This window comes from Pleurodeles waltl, chromosome 1_1 (genome assembly GCF_031143425.1).
Source record: "Pleurodeles waltl isolate 20211129_DDA chromosome 1_1, aPleWal1.hap1.20221129, whole genome shotgun sequence".
In the NCBI taxonomy this organism is placed as follows: Eukaryota; Metazoa; Chordata; class Amphibia; order Caudata; family Salamandridae; genus Pleurodeles; species Pleurodeles waltl.
The window spans coordinates 639694878-639717815 of NC_090436.1; the positions used below are offsets into that span (position 1 = coordinate 639694878).

At 42.0% G+C, this 22938-nt stretch overlaps 1 protein-coding gene across 1 annotated transcript in view; it reads left to right on the forward strand.

The window, feature by feature from the left end:
- The first annotated feature begins 12196 nt into the window (after positions 1–12196).
- The window catches only part of ARL14EPL (ARF like GTPase 14 effector protein like), a 93164-nt gene continuing 82422 nt past the window's right edge, over positions 12197–22938 (forward strand). Inside the window, exon 1 of the mRNA XM_069221515.1 lies at positions 12197–12302. The gene's annotated coding sequence lies outside the window, so the exon portion shown is untranslated. The remainder of the gene's footprint in view (positions 12303–22938) is intronic.

Below are 22938 nucleotides of genomic sequence, written 5' to 3' on the forward strand. Positions count from 1 at the left end.
ATATTTTCTTGCAGTGATCTTGGACACTGACACTTTCCGCCCACTCTTGGCAGGCAGAAAGTGTCATCAGGAGGGGCAGGAGAGAATGTGGGTGGTGTTTGTGTGGAGGTGCATAGTAGGCTTGTGTCTGCCTTGGCGTAATCCTACAGGTCTCAAGTGGTGGACCAGGTTGTAATGCTTCCAAATGTCCATGCAGCAGTATAGACAGACCTGGTGTCTCCGGGCTTGAAATTATGAAGTCTGGAGTTTAGAGACCCAATAATTCTGGCTCAAAATTACTTGGAATGCAAGATGAAGCATTTCACCCCAGGTTAGCTCTCCAGGTTACCACAACTCGTAATGAGGATGTTTGTTGGGTAGTATTGCAAACACTGACAGGTGATTACACAAGACTGCAAAAAAAAAAAACGTTTCAAACTCTGACATTTGTTGGAAAGTTCAGACTGTAGTGCGAGTACACACGTTCAAAAGCCTACAACATTCTCATGTAACACAGTGTGCATTAACAAAAGGCAATGACTTACTGGAAGCTACACTGTTCCAAATGAACTCCCTGGTACTCAGAGGCCCTCTGCTATACATTCCTGGTTCACTGCTATCCTTTCCTCACACTTTCGATAGAATACTATTTGATGCTCATTTTTTTCTGTCCTTCCCATTCAATTGCTAAGTAAAGCTTGGAGCATTTTTTGCCAAAAAAAAGAATATTTTTCTGCAATTGTTTGTGCTTGTTAGTTAATAAACTCCCATTTATTTCAATAAATTGTTTTTAGACTTAGCATCCTTTAACTGTATTGATGTTGATCTTGATTCATTTCTGCCCTAATACACTTCCTAAGAGTAAGCCTTCATTCTCCCACCATTTTAAAAAAGGCAACCCAAGAGGATATGTAAGAAATATTTGTTTTTCTTCTAAATTTTTTCAGTGTCAAGTGTGTTATGCAACCTTGACCTCAGCCATAATTGCCTTTAATTAGTTTCCTTTCTGAGCCTCCCTGAGGGGATTTCTAACAGTAATATTCCTTTTAGTTGTGGGTGTGCAGAATCAGCCTCGCAAGCTGGAAACGAAATAATGTGCCTGTAGAGAACTCTATCAAATATATTTCGATAACACTGCAAATTGTCTAGTGAACCTTTTTGGTACAGTAGATCCAGAAAGAGAGGTGTTGCAGTCTGATTTTTTTTGTTGGTCTACAAAACAAGTGAAGGCACTGACTCAAGTAATTGTGTTAAACCGCCAGCGCTGGAAACTAAGCAGAGATCTTGTGCTGGGAAGATATAAAATTGTCTACATTTTTCACACACACGCGTGATAAAACGAAGGTACACTATTTGGGATTTTGTTTTCTGAATAATCAGATTTTCTTAGCTAGAATGGTGAAGGAAAGTCCTGATTTTCTTAAATACACAGGCAAATATTTTGCTATCTTAACTTTCTACTTTTATTATAGCAGCCATGAATCATAAAAAAAACTCACATTTCCAGCAAACCGTGGGTCACACTGCAGGTTGAGAGTAATTGACACCACCAATCAGTCATAAGCTTAATCAATATATCGTAGTCCCCAGGAAGTAATGGCCTATTTTCGTTGGGTAACAATTTATTAAACATGAATGAAATAGAAAACAAAATCAGAAGAAACTCAGAAACCATAGAACAGCGTCTTTTAAATTCCCAGACAACATATCAGGAATATCTAAAAGCCTAGACAATTGAGCTTCATACATGTCCTGTTAAGCTGAAGCCTTTAGAAGAAGCAGGCATTGTCACAATTGAAGATGAAAGACAGAATCAAGAACATATATAGTAGGAAACAATTTAATGGGCGGTAAACAAAACATCAGATAAGAAATAGATAATAAAGGGATAAGTTTTTATAAAGGCTAGAAGCTGAAGGTTAAAGTCTTCTTAGTGACCAAGAGCACTAGAAAACCATCAGCTGTAAGTTAGCAGATTGGATCACATTGTTATTTTTGCTTTAGGGTTCTTATAAGAAGTGTTGATTAATGGAAGCAATTCATTAATATCTATGGCTAATATGAGGTGATATGTGAATCAGGCGTGAGCCATTCAGAGATGGGAAATTTGACCCATCTTGACCTTCTGTCTAAGAATCTGGGCTAAGCTCCTGGAAATCATGACAAATGGAGGAAAAGCATAAACGTAACCAATCTTGCAAGAACCGGTCTATGGTAAGAGGGTGCTGTAAAAGTGAACCAGTTGTGAATATCTATTGGCACAGGCCCAAGTAATCAGTGTTTAGATACCTCCATGACAGGTGACTTGATCAATAGTTTTCTAGAGTGCTAACCTGCCAACATGTGAACACCAGGAGGAATTTCTGCCTCAATTAAAATTTTCACTGGACAGAACTCCCGAAATGCCTTTGCCAATCCTACCAGGGGGTTAGACTTTGCACCTCCCAGATGGTTTATGTATTGAGCTACAGAAATATCCATCCGCAAAAGTACAGTGAAACGTGCCATTTCCTTGGTGAAATTTAATTGAGATGGAGCTGGTGAAATATCTAAACAATTGATATGCACTCACTGTTCCTTTACAGATAATGTCTCTCCAGCTGAGTTCTGAACTCTCCAAGGACACCATCTCACTGGCAGGTGAAAGACTAGATTTGGGGGCCCAGCAAAGATAGTATTTCTTCATTTAATGCGATTAAACTGTCTTGCCACCATACCATATCTTCTGGAGTACCTTTCTCTAATGTTACTTTCTCTCATTAGAGAGACCTTTCTATAGATGTCTAATTTTGAGGCATTAGTGTGCATGGTAATAAAGGGGCCATGGATACACAGCTTAAATAGACAACCATTCTGGACATTTGTGTGAGAGTGTGACATTATCCTTATATATTTTTGAAAAGCTATCTTGAACTATGCAAGTTGTAAAATTTCCTATTTGGATTCTGCAGCGAAGCTTAGTGAACCTTTGAGCAGAATTGAGAATCAAAGGGATGAGAAATTTGTAAACCCTGGTGTTCCAGTAAAAGTGAACGAACTTTCTGTGTTTCAGAAAGATTGGAAAAGAGATAAGTATCCTTACCATCTAGCTTCACCATTTATTCTCCCAGAAAAAGAAGATCCCGGAGATGAACAGTTACCTCCACTTTTAAGTGACTTTTCTTTTTTGTTCTTTTCCTTTCCATTTTGGTCACAAAAACCCTTTGGATGATTGAACACACTTCTGTTGATCCCTTAGGAAGTAGCTTCCCTGTTCCATTCCACATGAGCTCTGATTCTTCTAAGCATAAATAAATTGGCATTAGAGAAAACTTAAGATAATGGAGAGAAAATCTTAATTTGAGAAACCCATTGCGGTTTGATGAACCCAGGCATTTACTGAAACTGCTTGCTAAATATAAAGACACCCATATTATGCAGCCAATTAACAGAGGACAAGAAAATAGAATGCTGACTCTGTAGGGGGAAAATAAGTTATTGCTGGAACAAGCTGACACACAGGTACCTTTGTAACTGGTTACTGAAGTGGTAATGGTTGGTGTAACAGTTCCTAGACCTATTGGTTTTAATAACAAAAATATGTTTCCCAAACACCCTATTTACAGGGTACTGTACTTTGTACAGCAAGAAAAGCCCTTGATCTTCAATCCCCATTTTCTTTAAGAAATGGTCACTGAAAAAGGAAATCCTTAGTTGCTAGACCAGGCTCATAGCTTGCAAATTCACAATATTTGTAATTAATCTTAAGCAACAAAACTATGCCTTTCTATTGCAAAAATCACATTATTGGAAAAATGCATAGCTTGTTGAGCTCAGTTAGACTAAACAGTTTAGTAAATCCCTGGACTTCCTGGCAGGAGATCTGGGCTCTTTCAATATCATTCTTTGGATCACAGAAACTAATCACCTTTTACTTGTTTCATTGAACCCTAAAACTCTCTATAATGAAACACATACATGATTGAGATGCTAGGCCTTGAACTCTTAACCTTTAGGTCACAATTGACCCTTTCACTTTTGTTGAAAATAGCTAACTATTCTAGAATCTAATATAAGGTCAGTTGTGGAATTGGGCTGCTGAATATGTGGAATTGGGCTGCTGAATAAGAAATGCTGAATGAGACATAGCTGTAACATTGGCATGCAGAACTACTTACACTAACGCTCGGATTTTTCTGTCTTTAGGGCAGGGGCCATGGACGTTTTTTTGTCTGGTCAGGGCCAAAGCAGAAAACACTGAAATTATTCCATTGTCGTTGCCTGAAACAGTAGTATTATAATTATCATAAATCATACTTTATGCAATTTTCCAGGACAACATTGGGCCATTTCTTCATTGCATGTCCTCCAGATACAAGGATCAAGTAATTGACTAAGGGGGTCATTCTGACCCTGGCGGTAATTACCGCCATGGCGGAGGTTGGCGGTAGCACCGCCAACAGGCTGGCGGTGCCCCGCCGGGCATTCTGACCGCGGCGGTACAGCCGCGGCCAGAAGCCAAAAGCCGGCGGTGTACCGCCGACTTTCCGCTGCCCATGGGAATCTGCCATGGCGGCGCAGCTTGCTGCGCCGCCATGGGGATTCTGACAGCCCATACCGCCATCCTGTTCCTGGCGGTTCACCCGCCAGGAACAGGATGGCGGTATGGGGTGTCGTGGGGCCCCTGGGGGCCCCTGCAGTGCCCATGCCAATGGCATGGGCACTGCAGGGGCCCCCGTAAGAGGGCCCCACAAAGGATTTCAGTGTCTGCTTTGCAGACACTGAAATTCGCGACGGGTGCAACTGCACCCGTCGCACCTTCCCACTCCGCCGGCTCCATTCTGAGCCGGCTTCCTCGTGGGAAGGGTGTTTCCCGCTGGGCTGGCGGGCGGACTTTCGGCGGTCGCCCGCCAGCCCAGTGGGAAAGCCAGAATGACCACTGCGGTCTTTTGACCGCGGAGCGGTCTTTCGGCGGGAACCGCTTGGGGGGCGGCGACCGCCGTCCGCCGCGGTCAGAATCACCCCCTAAATGTCAAATTCAAAATTGGTTTTAATTTCGGCACATGGCCATAAAAGTACACACACAAGAAGTATGAAATAGCAGATAAGAACACTAAGAATAAAAAAAAAAAAAATTAAAAAAGGTAAAACCAAAAAAAGTAGTAGAACCCAAGTCCTCAATATGAGGAATAAATAGAGACTCCCAATCAATTCATAAAAGGAATACAAACATCAAAATCATAAATCAGTCATAGCATATCAAAGGTAACATATACATAGCCTTTATTACTCTAAGGTGCTTTGTAAGGTGGTGCCACCCAAAAAATAATACAATTGAAACTACCTCTCAGCTTAATATGGGAACAAAGAACTCAACAAGGGTCAAAATGCAAGATCACTATACATTTGTGGGGGCTTATACTTTATGGCGCAACAGCCCCATCCCTAAGTACAAGACCAACACTCATCCTTTGTTCTAATCTCCACATTCCCGATAAAAATCTGATTACAGAAAAACTCATTGTGTGACTAATATCACATCTTAAAATCCTGGCGGCGCCTTCAAAGTCGCTAACTTTCAAATTCTAACACAGCAGGATAATTCAATACCTCCTACAGTTTCTAAACACTGGGCAGAAAAACAGAACATGCTCGCCTGTTTCTTTGTGGTAGTCGGACATAGGACACTGGGGCTCCAAGGCCCCCTTGGAGTGTGCCCAATTTACAATGAAAAAACCCAAAGGCAACGTTCCATGCTGGAACTGCAAATACAGCCATCTAGCTAGGAGCGGTTCTATTTCGTTCAAGAAATCCTCCCATCTGTATGAATCTTTAAAAATTAAAAAAGCTTCTGTCAAGGGCCCATGTCTCACCTGGGAAAACATAGCACAGTCTTTAGATTGCCAATATGCGTACTTGATCACTGACAGTTATGGACCTGGCATCACCTGGAGAGCTCCACAGACTCTCCAGCCCTATTCCCGACAAAGTGACCTTGATGTACTTTATCCACAGGATATTGCTACATCCAGCTAAGAACAAAGTTTCCTCTAGGCCCTTACGGTAGGAAGAAGTCTCCGGAGTAAACCAGATTCTTCTCCAATACAATAGAGGACGCAACCCTAGTTTGTCTTCGAGAGGTCGCAACCCGAAATCCTTCCTTATGGGCAGCCCAATCACCTGCTGCATAAAGCTATTTTTCCACTGCAGTAAGCAAGTTTACTCTAAAGTGCCCCCACAACTTAGCTCCATAAAAATCAGTTCCCAGAGCCTGGATGTTATACATTTGTAAGGCTGGCAGAATAGGGTGAAACTGCCTGCAACTTGTTCCAACTTTAGCCTACACTGCATAAGAGTATGCCATCCCATGTGCTTAGTTAACATTACACCCAGATATTGAACTGTGCATACATGTTCTAGTGGAGTTCCATATAACCTTGGATTTGCACTAGATGAACATTCAGGGTTCAAAATCATATACTTCATTTTGTTTACGTTGATCTCTAGACTTCTTACTTTACAGAAGATTTCAAAGCTAGTCAAGAGTGTCTGAAGACCTATTGTTGTTTTAGAGAGGAGTAGAGTATCATCCGGGAACATTCTGGTTAGCCAACTTTGGTGCTTCACTATCGCACAGGTCTAAATGATCAATAAGCCATTAATATACATAAAAAATAAAGATGAAGCAAGGATATACCCCTGTCTAACCCTTCGATTCACTGGGTGCATTAACTAGTATGACTCTAGCCCTTCCACATGTGGCATTGTACCAGGAATGGTCGCACCTGCCCCACTGATTTGCCCACCCTATTTACAGAACTATTCCTTAAGATTAAAATGAACTGGTTATTAGTTAATACAACTGCCTCCGAATACTCCCCATTGCTCGCTAAAGAGTCCACTATTAACCATCCCTCCATACAGTCGGCAACCTGGCTGTAGATCCCTTTAATGGAATCCTGCTGCAATTCCACCCTACTCCACTTAACTCTTCGCTTATTGCTAGTGACTACCAGCCTTCTGTCAGTAATCTCAGCTAGTACATTTACATGTGTCTTAATGATTATACTCCATGTCAGTGACAGGGTTATTATGGTCATTATCAGAACATAGGAGGACTGTCATATCAATTAAATGTGTCCAGAGTCTAACATCTAACAGTATATAGTCAATACGTCTAGTATAGTTGACTCTATTAAATGTGTGCACTCCTTGTTTATCAGAGATAGTTCTCCCGTGACATGTCCACAGTCCCTGATTGAGGGTGAGAGAATTAGTTTGAATCGCCACTGTGGACCCTTTCTTATTGGGCATAATTCCTAGCTCAGGTATATGCCAGGCAGTATCCTCTTCAGCCAGGGTGGACCAACTATCAATACTAAAAGGTTCAAATTGGCAGTTTAAATTGCCACCCACTGGCTTCCTAGTTGTTGCAGGAATAGAAGACATATGAGTATTCATAATGTCGAATACATTTGACTCCAGTGTAGCTCCGGTCGACCGTGAATATACATTATAAATAAAATATGTCAGTTCGCAAGAAACAGTAAGACTAACACAAAGCAGGTCTGATGAGTCAACCTCCCTTTGCTGGCCTGCTTTGGCAGATTTCACCCATATTGTTAGGCACCCTGAAGGCCTACCCACCCCAAAAGAAGTTACCACCTTGGTAAAGTTTACTTAACCTGGAAAATAAAAGGGCTTCAACGCCAAGGTTTCCTGAAACAAACATATCATAATCAATTATGAATTCACATCACCCTGGGTCTACCATTTTTTAGCCCAGGCCCGCTACGTTCTATGAAATTAGCTTAGCAAGGGTGTTCGATACAATGTTTGTCACCTTCTCTAGGGGGTTGTAAATCAAGGGCATCATTACAAGTGTCTAAATGTTTAAAGCTATAATACTCATCTGTCACTAGCGAGCATAGTGTGGAAGGAATAATACGAGGGGGATTGGAAGGACCTCGCACTTTTAAGAGGCTTTGATTGCAAATTATCTTCCAGGAGTCAGTCTATATCTTCTAAGGATTCAAACTGATTATAGGTGGGTATTTCAAAAGTAATACTACCTCTGCAATGGATGGTTGGGGTGCATGCAAGAGATGGAGGGCTGCTTCACCTGGCTAGTGGTAATCATGTGGTAAGCAAAAGTCCTATAAAAATACCCCAGGGGGAGGAGCTCAATATTACTATGTGCCTCAAGGGGGTTGTGTACTCTTACAGAGAGCACTGAATGAGCCAGTGAGGGGAGCCTAAAATTGACAATAATGCAATCCCCTTCATGGCCTTCTGTACCAGGACCTAACCAGGCAACCCATCAAGTAAAAAGTATATTACAGGATTGGGCCAGAGGAAAATATTTGTATTTAACAAGCCAACCCAACATTTTGTTAACTAACTCTTCATATAACTCTTTTTGATCAGCATGCACCTTCAGGACTTTGCAACATATGGAATTGAGGCTTGCGGGAGATTAACTCTTGGTAACTTTTTTCCCTCCGAAGACCTTACCAATTTACAGTCATTTTGGGTATTAGGGGAGTGGGTGGCATAAATCCCCTCTCTCGTTGGTTTAGACTAGCGGGCCTTATCATTGGTTAGACTCCATTCCCCTGCAAGACATCCCTGGATGGCACAACAGGCCCTAACAACTGTATCGATCCCTGAGTCTGAGTGTGCTCCATCGTGCCTTAGAAGGGACAATTTCTCTTCAATTTACCCAAGCCAGGAATAAATAGAACTAAATTAAGCCCGCATGAGCTCTTTGATGTTACCCATGCAATCTGTAATAACTTGCTCAATCCATACAGGTTTATGAGTATAAGCGTCAGGGGTAGAAACCTCACTAGAAACCCCTACCGAGGGTCCACTATTGCATATCTGCCTACTAGTATTTGAGGAGGGAGCAGTGGTGAGCTGATGCAATGAATGTCAAGTTCACTTAGCTTTCCCTAACTGCGTAGAGGCGTGACTACTAGACAGGACCTCGGAATTGGAAGTCATACTTAGAACGGTCTCTAGCGAGGAATGACTACGCAGGGAAATAAGTTGCGGTAGGTTACGAGTTCGCAGGGATAAACAGGCCTCCGGAGATTGCCCAACCTGTAGGGAGAGTTGACATTCTGTAAGCTCTATCTCAGTGCTAAGACCCCCAGTGCCCTGTGAAGCATTTAATCAATAGATGTGCACTTGGGTGGGGGAGTAGATACGGTTTATGTCTCTGGAGCTTTCCTCTTACCCATCCTGGTAACTAGTTAAAGGGAATAAGGACACTAGAAGGCAAAGATCGTATCTTAATGTGCCCCTACACTCATGAACTTGCCTAGTTGTCACCGATAGCGCACCCCCTCAACTCCCGCCCTACTAGAAGCAATTCCCTATTAATCCAACCCAACACAATTATAACCCTAGATGCCTAGACACCTAATACCCACAAATGGTAGAACAGCCCAAAGAAAAAAAACACTGAGGCCGAAGCAAAATTAAAAGTGCATAAAAGAAAAAGTCTCTGAGCGGCAACCTTAGGAAGTCCAGTTTACTGACGACAAGACAGCGGGTCCAAATCCAGATCCACAGCTATCAGCACCTTAAGCACCCCAGCAAAGTTGTCAATAGGACACACCTCTTAGATCTAACAAACATTAGAGGGGTGGTCCGGCACAGCATTGTCCGGCCACGGACAGGCGCGGACAGGCGCAGACAGGCCTGCACTTGGCCCGGCACGCGTCAGGACCCGTCCCACGCGCTTCCTGCACCCCGGGGGCACTAGAGCCCTACATAGCGTGATGTAACAGCTGGCTCCCCCTCCCACAACCAAATGACTCCTGGGGGACGAAGTCCCATCCCAGGAGAAGCAGCAATGTAACAAATAGAGTCCTGCGCTGCTGTGCCTTAAAGCGCTATATAGCGCAATGTAACAGCTGGGGGGGGGGGGGAGGGGGGACAAAGTCCCACCCCAGGAGAAGCGACGATGTAATAAACAGTCTGAATGTCAATATCTGTGGGCGGGTGAAAGCTGCTAATCACAAAATCGATCATTTAGAAATTCCATTGCGTAGAAGGCTCCTTAGCCTTATGAAAATGGCCATGTTTAGATTTAAGGAACAATAACATATTTTGGTTAAAGTCTGAATTTCTCTGGTTACAGAGACAGACTCAACAAAAGAGTGTGCAACTTGAGAATGGGAAATGCTCAGTCCGACACTCCCAGCAGGGTTAGGTTTTCAGTAACTATGTGGGCCCAGGAGCTAATATCGTAAAACAAGAACTTTGAAACAGAAAAACTAAGAGAAGAATATAGGTTATGGTTTATCACGTTTTCTTCTTCGAATTCAGGACAATATGAAAAATACCAGGCCCTCCATAATGTTTGTTATCATAGTCTCACATTTACATAATAGCCAACTGCAACAGTATTCACACAAATAGATATATTAGAATCCAAGGTTTTAGAAATTAGAAAGGTCTCATTTAGGTTAGCTGTAATTTTAATTTTTCAGCCCTGCCACGTTTCCCTGGTCCATACGTGATGTGCTGCTCCAGGCCAAGTTTTTCCTTTGAATTCTAGGACTTGTAGTTTTATTTACTCCATTATAAAAGAGGACTACAATTCCCAGAACTCAAAGGAAAATATTGGACTGGAGCAGCACATCGTGCACGGACCTGTGAAACTTGACAGCTATGATTTTCACTGTTTATGCCAAACAGTCTGACTTCTGTATGCACAATAACATCAACCACGCTCCCCCATCAAATGCCTTCATCAAAACATCATCAGAAAGACATGTATAGGCATTGCAGGTGAAAGCTATAAATGCATGTGGGCAATCATGCAAACTATAATTAGTAAATTGCTCCAGTGCTGAATCTATTTGGTAATAGCAAGGCATGCTGACCATTGCAGTGTCCATGTCATGTTTTTAAACAAAATGTCACTGCATGAAATACAGCATGCCAGAAGTAGGAACCCAAGTAGAAGGCTAGGGAAAACAGTGCCCCAAAATCAATCTAGATGCAGAGAAAGAAAACAAATGAGAAACAAGTGTGTGAAAGATAGGCCGTTTAAGCCAAGCATAGTATCCGATCTCCAATACCAAACAGATTTCAAACACATTTCTAACTAAAAGAGACAGGCATGTTCTGAAGTACTTAAATCATGGTGGTGCTGCAAGAAAATACACTGTGATATATATATTAAGCTCATAAACGATTGCTGGCTTCGCTTCCTACCACATCCTTTAGTTTGTGACCCCAAAAAAGTGTATTTTTTTGCGATTCATGGCTAGTATAAGAGTAGCACGTTAAGAAAACATACTACGAGCTTCTGGTCTTATAATAAAATCGTGTGTCCAGGCAAGAGTTTAAGATGTATGCCAATGCTGCTGCATTGGAAGGTGCTGACCAATTCACCTTTAGGTGTATTCATTAACAAATGTGATAACGTGTAAATGAAAGTGAGTCATCCTAATGCAAACTTTTTACATAACCGTACTAGTTTTGTACACAATGCACGTCTCTTTTCTTGGGACTTGCGCTAAATGGTTTAAGTGGAAGCTGCTATCTGTGTTGATTCCATTCTGGCTCACGTAGCCAAACCTAATTTACAGGTTCTCAGGGTTTGAATAAAATGTCAATAGGCTGATTTGTCAAGACCATAATCCAGATTTTCCACACAAAAATCAAAATAGCATATATTTAACATATGATTCAAGCACTCCCTTTTCAGTACTTACCTTTGCAGTTGTGTCGTTTTGAAGCACTTTAAATACCAGGTGCTGTTACCTTTTAACGTAATGCTAATATCTTATCTACGAACAGTTAATTAAGAGGCTGAAATGCCCTGCAAAGAGTCGAACTTGAGGCACCTGATATAAGTAGGCACGCTTATCCCGCTTGCTTAGTTGAGCTCTCCCTTTTCAGGTGTGAGAAGTTAATTTGCACTTTTTTTGAGTTATTCTTTCTGGTACCTCTAGTTTTGTTTTTCCATTTTATAACTGCAGTACAAGAACCAGACTGCAGAGAAAATCGCCAGTCTTGGAAAAATACCTCTAAGTAACTTTCCTCATTAAAGAAATATATTTCTAACCCACCTTTACAGAGGCTGTTTCAGTATAGAATTTAAGGGACTTCAAGCTAACAGCTTGTTAACGAAAAGCGAAGAGATGTCGAAGGGCTTGCAGCTGTTCTAACTAAGGCGAAGAGTGCAGGGCCCAGGCTTCAAAAGGACCTCCTTCCGCTCACAGTGCGTGAGGAACTTTGGCGTCCCTGCACGGCAAGGTATGGGCCTTTAGTTGGTGGAGGTTACGGAGGCAGCATGGTCTTCAAAGATAAAGTGGTGCAGGGTATGTGCCGAGAGTAACACCTCTTACTGCCCCTGTCTTTTTAATGGCTAATTAACTCTTTGTTGTTCAATTGATTTTTTTTTTTTTTAGATTGTTTAGCTGTCAACCATGTCATTAAAGTGACCTTTATCTTATGCTGATTTTCGTCCAATAACGCTAATTACACTTACGAAAGGAATAAAAGTACAAGTCCCATCATTCTTTGTGTTGTTGCCTCTAAACGATTTCTGACTTGAAGACTCCTTTATGAGGAGGGGTTTGTTGACCGCAATGAGGTTAGCGGGATGGGTGACTGCACGGGGGGGGGGGGGGCGCACGGGGGGGGGGGGGGGGGGCGCACGGGGGGGGGGGGGGGGGGCGCACCGTGTTTCCAGTCTGGTTAGGTTACCAAATGACTGCATCGGACACCGCATGTTCCGTGTAACATTGGATCCTAATTATGAGGAGCTGTGTGGTCACCCTAGGTATCCACTGGTATCGAACTATGCTAAATGCCTCATGCTCGTTTGTATTTCTCGGAAAAATCTGATTTAGGTGCAGAGCAGGATTGGTAAAATATACGAACTGTCATTTGTTCATGTCCCGCTCAGCCTAGGTCGTCACTTCCCATTCCTTTACGTATTCCTCACAAGAGTGATGTAACCCTTTCTACCCTTCCTTCCCTCCCTCCCTCCTTTGCTTTTATATCACTTTGACTGCGGTTCTTACAACTCCAAAACCTACCGAACTGACAGTTATTGGGCCATATCACGGTCTAGATTTCACTGGGACTGGCGCTACACAGTGTTTGCTTTTTACTTTAAAAGTGTGAAAACATTTGAATGTGACTGAGCCTAACATCGCCGTGTCTCGCCCTTTTAACCAAATTCTGAGTGAATGGTATACTAGCCCCATGTGGGTGGTGGTATGCAGCCCCTCGCAGTATTTCTACCATTTGCCCTGAGCGTTCTGGCACTTTTACGACCAAAACTAAAATTGAAACTTTAACTCCTGCCTGCTATGTTGCCAGGGTAAAAAATAAACTGAAAATCCCATTCCTGACGTGGTGCCGGATGACTGATGATTGTGCGTCCAGTCCTCATAAATTACTTGTACTTGGACACGCTGAAGGTCGGTGGACCTTTTAACCTAGTTGGGCTCTCCTCATCCAAGAATAGTCGGATCACTCAAATCAATCATCGATAACTAATTATAATCAATCAATTAATAATCAATCAACACATTAGGAATCAATAACCATCTGTATTTTGACGCACCATGACCTTTCGGTCATGAATAACCACACCAGTTTATTTGAGGTTAATTAATTTATTTCTCTATATTAACAAAGCTGGCACAATGTATATAAGTCTCAAAACCAAATTATATATGTATACGAACATTACTAGCTGGCCATAGTGGCGGAAGAAACGCAATCTGCGCAAAATCTGAATTATAATGCACTCGGTTATAGCAATACAAATCACTAATATAAGCAACTGAATTTGACTAATTTCATACATCGGTCAGCATAACAAGATTTCAATTTAGCATGGTGCATCAGATGAATACCTCGACTAGCCTCTAATTAGCATTGGCATGTGGGGCTTCATGCAAAACGAATTTAGTCAACACAAATTTAGAAAACTTCTAGCTTGGGCCCTATCAAAATAAGCAGTTGGTACCTAGGAAGGAAAACACAATGCATAATACAATTATCCTTTCATATTTACCAAATACAATCCGCATTCAAGAAAAGGCTTCGTCCCTCAGGTATCGGTTCGATCAGCATGGGGCAGATTTCAAAGGGGCAAAGCTAAGGGCAAGTTTCCTTGCGGTTGCAAGGAGAATGGGGCAAAGTTACTGCATGGGCAATGCAGGGCAAAATTAAAGTTAGTCTCTAGGGTGAGAATTTTCAAAGTCTCTTTCTCTGGAATAGAGAAAAGGGCATCAAGATGTCGTCTAAGATGGTGTCTGGCATTTGGCTTCAAAATGGCATCAAGGAAAATGGCTGACTTCTCTTTGTCCGGTGGGTTTAAGTAAGAAACATTCCAAATACTTCAGGGTCTTCCATTGGAGGGTTCATAGGGTGGCTTCAAATTGACCAATGAATAGTGTCTTTCTCCTAGTACTCATTTTTACATACATTGTCCTTGGAGCCTTGGAACACAAGTTGCAACAAAGTTTGCCAATTATTTCGGTATCAGTGCTTTTATTGTCCGCACCTGCAGAAACTGACCTTGCTAAAAAGGGATGAAACCAGCCTAGCACGAAACCTTGAGATAAGTGTATTGGTCATCTGTACTGGAAAAATACAGCCTTAAAGTAAAACAATGTTTTTGTTAATGCAAGTAAAGCCACGCAGTTAAAATTTGAGACCAAGCAACTAGGCCAAAGCCTCTGCTAAATTTAAGCTAAGCATAAAACAGTTTCAACAAGAAAATCACGGAATACATTTGCAATTATGACGGATTACCACATTTGTCAATTCTTCATGATTAATTAAGCCCGTTTATAATAATGGCGAACTACCCCGTGGGCACAATTTCCCACGTACATTATTTTTCTTTGCTAAAATCACACTACCTTATACGATTTTGGTTACATGATATATGAATATATGTTAGTCTTTCTTTTCTGCATCATCAATCCCTCCTCTGATGACTAATTATGTCATCACATCAAATCTTCCACCACAAATTTTATTCCATTAAAATTATTTTTTTAGTAATTTGGCACTTCAGTCAATTCCCTCTTCCTTTTGGTTCCCTTTGATTTTTCTCTGTATATTTCTACCATTTTATTTTGTTCTTTCTCTTCTCTTCTCCTTGTTTCTTGTTTTCAATATTTTAATAGCTTTCCATATTCCCCAAATACCTAATAAACAAATTAATATTATTAATATTCCTTTTACTATCTTCAATAATATTCCGTTCCAAATGTTGCTGAGCCAGTTTCCCACAGAAGCGAATCCTTTTCCAACCTTCTCCCATACTCCTGGTTCTTTCAATTCCTTCAAATCTGTACTTTCGCTAGTTAGATTTGTAAGCATTTTTCTAATTCGCCCGCTGTTGTCCGGAATATAAGAGCAACAGTGACGTGCACCAAGCATTTTGCAAACGCCGCCATCCTTTGCTAAAAGAACGTCTAAAGCAAGCCGATTTTGAAGAGTCATAGCTCTTTCTGCAGCAAGTTCAGCATCCATCAGGATTATAGCTCCTGAGAATTTTGTCAACATGTGATCCACATTAGTAGACAACTTTCGTATTTTAATTGAATTCAATAGGACTCCTACTGAAGGAATCATTGCTCCAAATATATCTCCTACCACACCAGAAGCTGTCTCCCTTGTCTGAACATGATGTGATTCAGACAGCTTTGGAAATTTCTTTAAGTCGTCCAGTTGATAAAACTTTGGAAATACTATTCCCAAATAACATCTCCCATACCATCCTTTTGGAAGACGATAATAGGCGTTAAGTCCACAAATATAATATACCCCTGGAATAACTGTGTCTTGTCCACTTAGCTTGAAACAAAAACGTATGTTTACATTCAGTCGTTCCCACAAAGATTGTGCCATATGATTTAGGTCTATATACACAAAGCCTCCCTACGTGTATTGCATCTAAAGCTATTTTCCCTTGTGTCTTTATCGCGGCAAAAGCATAATTATCTGCAGATGTCCTCTTGTGTAATTCCTTTTCTAATTTCTCCTTCCTCCTATCATCAGTGTGATCTAGAAAACTTTTCTCTATCAGTGAAAGCAAGCATGTAAGGTTTTCTCTGTGAGCGTAAGCTGGTGAAAAGGTGACAATGACTCAAAGAAACCCCTAACTAACTTTATATAATAATATCTTGCTGTTTTACTCAGGAGCTTTATTATGGGGATATATGCAAATACAACATCATAATTGGAATAAAAGTAGTGAATGTACTCCTGGCCATAAACTCTGGTCATTAATAAACTACATGAAATTCCATACGTAAGAGGCATGCTATGATATGTCACTCCTTCTTTTACTGAGGTAGGTATTTGGGTACACACAACAATCTTTCGCATCCATTGTCTCAACATACTCATTCAGCAAGCAATAGAAAACGTATGAGGACAATTCTTTTTTGTCGTGTAAATATCTCTCATCTTGTTCGAGTTTCCGCTGAGGAGTTAGTTCAGTAGTAGGTTTAGAAGTAGAAGCATCATTCACGTCTCTTTCATTCTTCCCATGCATTCCAAGAACTATTGCTATAATTATTAGTATACATGCAGTTATTAAGCCTATACATATGTATTTACAACACTTCATTTTATGTCCCTTTGTATTATTGCCTGGCATGATCTATATAGAATCAGAAAGTTGGAGACACTTTATCGAATCAAATTTGCAGATATATATAAAGCTGAACAAGTTCAATGTTCACATGGTTTTCTTTAGCAGCTTAGTCTCTTATCGGTTTAGCAGCTCTGTCTCAAAATCGGTCTCAAAGTCAATCAAGTTATCAATCAGGTTGTCAATGTCTTATTCGGTAATGTTTCATGGGATTTAACTTTTCAGGTACCAAAATGTCGTTCTGCTTCTTCGTTCTCAAGACTGAGAGATAGGAATTCGTCTGACCAATCGTTAGTGGCTATGTATGCCCACTCCGGACCAGAATATCTTCTGCTCGGTATTCTTTTCCTTTTCAATTTTGCATCTCCTTTTGACTCTCTCTCGCTGGTGCCTTGTTCCTTGGCTGGGTCTTTCTCTTCACTTGGAGTTGTTATTGCGACACACTTCTTTTCTTTTCTCTTTCAACTTTGGCCCTTCACTTTTGTTTAATATTTCTCTAGTCCTTAATTTCACTGGCGATATGCTTTGTCTCCGTTTCACACTGTTTTCACCTGATGGACCTGCAACCGGTTCTGGAAGAGTTTGAACAGTTTCACTCTGTCCTGTCTTGTCTTCTCCCCTAGGAGGTCAATCAGGTTTTCCTTTTCCTGTATCGTCTCCTTCTGGGAAAGCCATCCTCTGATCAGGCTCTCCTGCTCCTTCACCTGTCTCAGGCTCTTTGTCACCTTCAGGATCTTTGTCACTTCCTGAGGCTCCTCCTTGGTCCTCCTCAAATGAATCAGTTGTGTCTTCCTCAGAAAATATCTCCCCTTCCTCTATTTCTGCTTGTTCGCCTCCTGGTTCTCTTTGACCTGTCTCGGTGCCTGGTGCTCTCTTGTCAGTCACTGGCGATTTCAGCGCTTCAACTTCCTCTTCTCTGGGGCACGTCACCCTTTTCGTGTGACTGGCGTGAATCCAGTTGGGAACTCCCGCACATTTCTCAGCAGTGGTAGTCGTCAGAATCACTTGGAAAGGTCCTTTCCAACGGCGTTCCAGACATGACTTCCTCACATGCTTCTTTATCACGACCCAGTCACCTGCTTTCAGGGCGTGTCCTGGACCTTGGATCGGTGGCAAGGTGGTTGCCTCCACCTGGTGAGAAAAAGAGTGCACCACATCAGCTAGACCTTTGCAGTAGTCCAACACCATAACATCTGTAATTTTCACAAGAGCATTTGCAGGAACTGCTGGACGCCTCATGGCTCTGCCCATGAGGATCTCATGCGGTGACAGTCCAGTCTTTCTATCAGGGGTGTTTCTCATTGACATTAACACCAAGGGCAATGCGTCAGGCCATTTCAAGTTTGTTGATGCACATATTTTCGCCATTCTCGATTTCAATGTGCCATTCATTTGCTCCACTAGTCCTGATGCTTCAGGGCGGTAGCTACAATGCAACTTTTGTTCAATGTTCAATGCTGCACACAGTAATTTGATTACTTCGTTATTGAAGTGACTTCCGCCTATCTGATTCTAAAGAGATCACGAATCCAAAACGTGGTATTAGCTCTCTCAAGAGTAATTTGGCAACTGTAAGGCTGTCATTTCTACGTGTAGGGTATGCTTCAATCCATTGACTAAAAATACACACAATCACCAACACATACTTCAAGCCTGCATGCATAGGCATCTCAATGAAATTCATTTGCATCCTGCTGAATGGCCCACCAGCTCTTCCAATGTGGCTCAAATTCACTACTGTTCCCTTCCCTGCGTTCATTTGTTGGCAAATGACGCAACAATGGCAAACTGCTTCAGCAACTTGGCGGAATTTGGGGTTAAACCAATCAATTTTGAATATTCTAATCATGGCATCCCTTCCAAGATGGGCCTGTCCATGATACAGTCTGGCTAACTGCCTTAAAAGACTGTCTGGTAGAACCAATCTCCCTTCACTTGAAACCCACAAATCATCTGGTTTCTTTACGCACTGTAACTGTAACTTGCTCCATGAGAGTTTCTCATCTTCACTGACATCATTCTGTAGGGATTTCAATTCTTCAATTGTATCTACAACTTTTAGAGCAAAGGCTCATTTATTAAGTTCCATTCGTCTCTGAGCAATATACAGTTCAATGCGCAAAAACCTCGCGACTTGATCTGCATATCCGTTTCCCAAAGAAACAAAGTCTTGTGATTTCGAGTGTGCACTGCATTTTACCACTGCTACTTCTCCTGGTAACTGGATGGCATGTAACAATTCTCTTATTCTTTCACCATTTTTCACTGTCGATCCTGAAGAGGTCATGAAGGGAAACATCCTTTATTACGACGTCTTTTTAACGAAGTCGTGGTTAACGAAAGAGCAACAGCGTTTTTTTAAACCACGACTCTGTTATTTTGTGCCTTAACTACATATGTTCTGAACTACGAACATGCGTGGTTAAGGTACAAAGAAGGGAGTTGGCGAAGGAGGAGGACGCAGGTGAAAAGGGGTCGACTAAGGTAAGTGGGGGGTTTTGGGGTGGGCTTGGGGGGGGTGGGGTGTTTTTGGTTTTGGGAGGGGGTGGGGGGTCAGGGGGTTTTAGGTTTTGGGGCGGGGTTGGGGGGTGGGGCGTTTTTGGTTTTGGGGGTGGGGGTCAGGGGGTTTTAGGTTTTGGGGCGGGGTTGGGGGGGTGGGGCGTTTTTGGTTTTGGGGAGGGGGTCAGGGGGTTTTAGGTTTTGGGGTGGGGTTGGGGGGTGGGGCGTTTTTGGCTTTGGGGTGGGGGGGTGGGGTGAGGGATGTAGGGTCAATGGTGCCTATTAGTAATGCTTTTATCAGGAATGCCTTTACAACGAAAATCGTTGTTAAGGCATTCGTGGTAAAATCATTAGTAGTAGCAACGAGGTCGGTGTTCCGACCTCGTTGTTAAGGCACTAGTTGTTTAGGAAATCGGTGTTCCGTCGTATAACCGGTCATGAAGCCTCTCTGTGACCACAATTGTCCAAAATCATGCACTATTCCAAATCCGTACTGACTGTCAGTGTAAATGGTGACTTTCATTAATGCGGAAAGTTGGCAAGCTCTAGTAAGGGCTACTAGTTCCGCTACCTGTGCAGAGTAAACTCCTTGAAGCCAAGATGCTTCCAGAACACCAGTTATTGTACATACAGCATATCCTGCTTTCAATATTCCTAGTGCATCTCTTAAACATGAACCATCAACAAAAATAATTTGATCATTTTCTTCCAATGGGGTGTCTTTGATATCAGGTCTTGGCTTTGTACAAAATTCAGTCACCTGAAGACAGTCGTGCTCGATGTCTTCAGCGTTCTCAATTTCGACATTTTCACTGGGTAGCAAAGTTGCTGGATTCAACGTAGTGCACCTTTTTCAGCTGCACATTGGGTGACCCCAAAATGATTGCCTCGTACCTTGTAAGTCTAGCACCGGTCATGTGCTGTGTTCGGGAACATGTCAAAAGTATTTCGACTGAGTGAGGGACCATGTCTGTTAAAGGGTGTCCCATCACTATTCCTTCACTCTGATTTAGGCTTATACCAACTGCTGCTACAGCACGCAAGCATCCCGGTAAGACTGCTGCGACTGGATCCAAAGTAGCTGAAAAATATGCTACTGGTCTGTTTACGCCACCATGGGCTTGAGTCAAGACAGACAAGGAACATGCATCACGTTCATGACAAAACAATGTAAAAGGCTTTGTGTAATCAGGCATACCTAAAGCTGGAGCCCTGCACATGCATTCCTTTAATTCAATAAAAGCATCCATCTAATCTCTTTTCGGCACTATTTTATCCAGCGCATCTTTCTGGGTCAGTTTCAGTAAAGGTTTTGCCAGAGTTGAGAAATTGGGAATCCATTGGTGACAGTAGCACACCATTCCCAAAAACTTTCTCACCTCTCTTCTCGTCTTCGGTGGACTCATTTGAAGTGCGCTTGTTATTCTCTCTTTCGTAATTCTTCTTGACCCTTTCTCTATTTGGTGACCCAAATATTTCACTTTCTTCTGGCAGAACTGTAATTTTGAAGGGGACACTTTGTATCCGTTCCTTCCCAAATGGTTCAGTAGGGCAATGGTGTCAGCTGTACAGTCATTTTCTGTCTTGGATGCGATCAGCAAATCGTCAATATACTGTACCAAGGTTGATTCAAATGGTAATTCCAGTGATTCCAAATCTTTCTTTAGAATCTGATTGAAAATTGATGGTGACTCCGAAAACCCTTGAGGAGTTTGACACCAACTGTAGACTCTGTCCAAGAATTTGAAACAAAAGAGATATTGGCTGTCCTCATGAAGAGGCACAGAAAAGAATGCTTGTGACAAGTCGATGACTGAGAACCACTCAGCATCACAAGGAATTTGAAACATTATCACAGCTGGATTTGGTACTACGGGACAACATTTGAGTATTATGTCATTTATTTTCCTCAAATCCTGAACACTCCGGACCTTTCCACTCGGTTTTATTAGTCCCATGATTGGTGAATTACATGGACTACTTAGCACTTCTTTCAGTACTCCCTGTTTCACAAACTCATCAATGAGTTGGGCGACTTTCATGAGGGTGTCTTGCGACATATGGTATTGTGGTGTCTGGGGAAAATTTACATTGGGTTTTACGGTCACTTTCACTGGTTCTACTCCTTTGACCAATCCTACTTCTTTCCCTGTCATATCCCACACTTCCTTTTCAACAGTTTCCTGTAACTCAGCAGGAATATCTGCTTCAGTGAGCATTGGATAAAGAATAATCAGGGGATACTCTTCATCGACAGTTTCCACTTCGTCCCCTCCTAAACAGTCCTCCTTCCTCATCACTGTTTGTCTGAATTTTAATTCCATCATTTGAACACATAATCGAGCATCCCAATTTACACAATAAATCTCTCCCTAATAGTGATATTGGGCTTGAGTCACACACCACAAATTTATGTGACCCTTGATAGTTACCAATTCTGACTTGCACTGGATCTGTGATTGGGTTTGTCAGGTACCTATTTGCTACTCCCACTACTTGAACTGTTCTCCCTGAAAGTGGCAAATTTGGTACTTTGATGCTTCTAACTGTAGAACGTGTAGCTCCAGTGTCAACCAAGAACGAAACACGGTGACCCATAACTCTTCCTTCCGCATACGGACCCTTTTGATCAACTTCCAAGGATGCTGCAAGCATACAATTTCCCTCCTCATCTGAACTTTCACTCTCCCACGCATTGTTTATTCCATTCTCACTGTGTAACAGGAATTGGTGTACTGTATCATTTTGGTTCAACCCTTGACCTGTGACCTGTTGAGGAAGCTTTACTTGTTGCTGATTCATTGGTGCTAAGGGTATTTGCATTTACTGATTAGGTACCATAGGAAACTGCTGTTGCATTGGCTGCAACTGTGCCATTTGTGCACGGGGCATTTGCACCTGCTGCGGCTGTATGGGTTGTAAACCCTGCATCTGATTTACATTATTTTGAAAATTTGGATTTGGACCTCTCAATTTCGGTCCTCTCATATTCTGAAATGTATTGACATCATTGTTTTGCTGACCTACACCTTCCTGCACCGTCATTGGGCACTCCCGTTTCCAATGCCCGACGATTCCAAACGTGTGACATGGCATCACCTTCTTCATTGCCTGTATACCATTTGGAATCATAACAGTATTTAAATCAGGACCATTATTCACAAAACCTCCTCGGCCTCTGCCTCTCATCTGTGGCTGAAACATAGCATTTCCCTGCTGTTGCTGCTGCGGCAACTGTTGTTGTAAACCTTGCAAACCTGTCTGAGATGCTCTAAGCTGCATCACCATCACTTTTTCTTTCAACCTTTTCTGCTTTGTCTCAATCTCATCACTGCAGTATTTTGCATAGTTCAACACTTCGTCGATCGATTTTGACTGCCAACAAATCAAATGCATTTTAATCATCTGACTGATCTCGGGTCTCAACCCTTCTGCAAATCTGAACACAAAATGGAGCATGTCCTTTGCCTCAATCGTTTCCGTGCCACTGTAATTTTTAAACGTTTTCAACAATCTCTCATAGTACGCATGTATTGACTCTTTAACTTCTTGTGCCATTCTGTCAATCCTCTGCCAATCCACATTTTCCGACGCAACCTTTGTTTTCAAGTGCTCAATCACCTTATGGTATAAACTTATTACCGTAGGTGATGGTGCACCTGTGTCCCTATCTCTTTCTGGTTCACTTGCCGGCCAACCTACAGCCCTCTTACAATCTTCCCACAAATCTGCCGGAACCACAATTTCGAATAAGGTGTTCAGGTCTTCCCAAAGACATTTTGCGAATTTCACAAATCTATCTGTTTGTTGATACCATTCAATTGGTT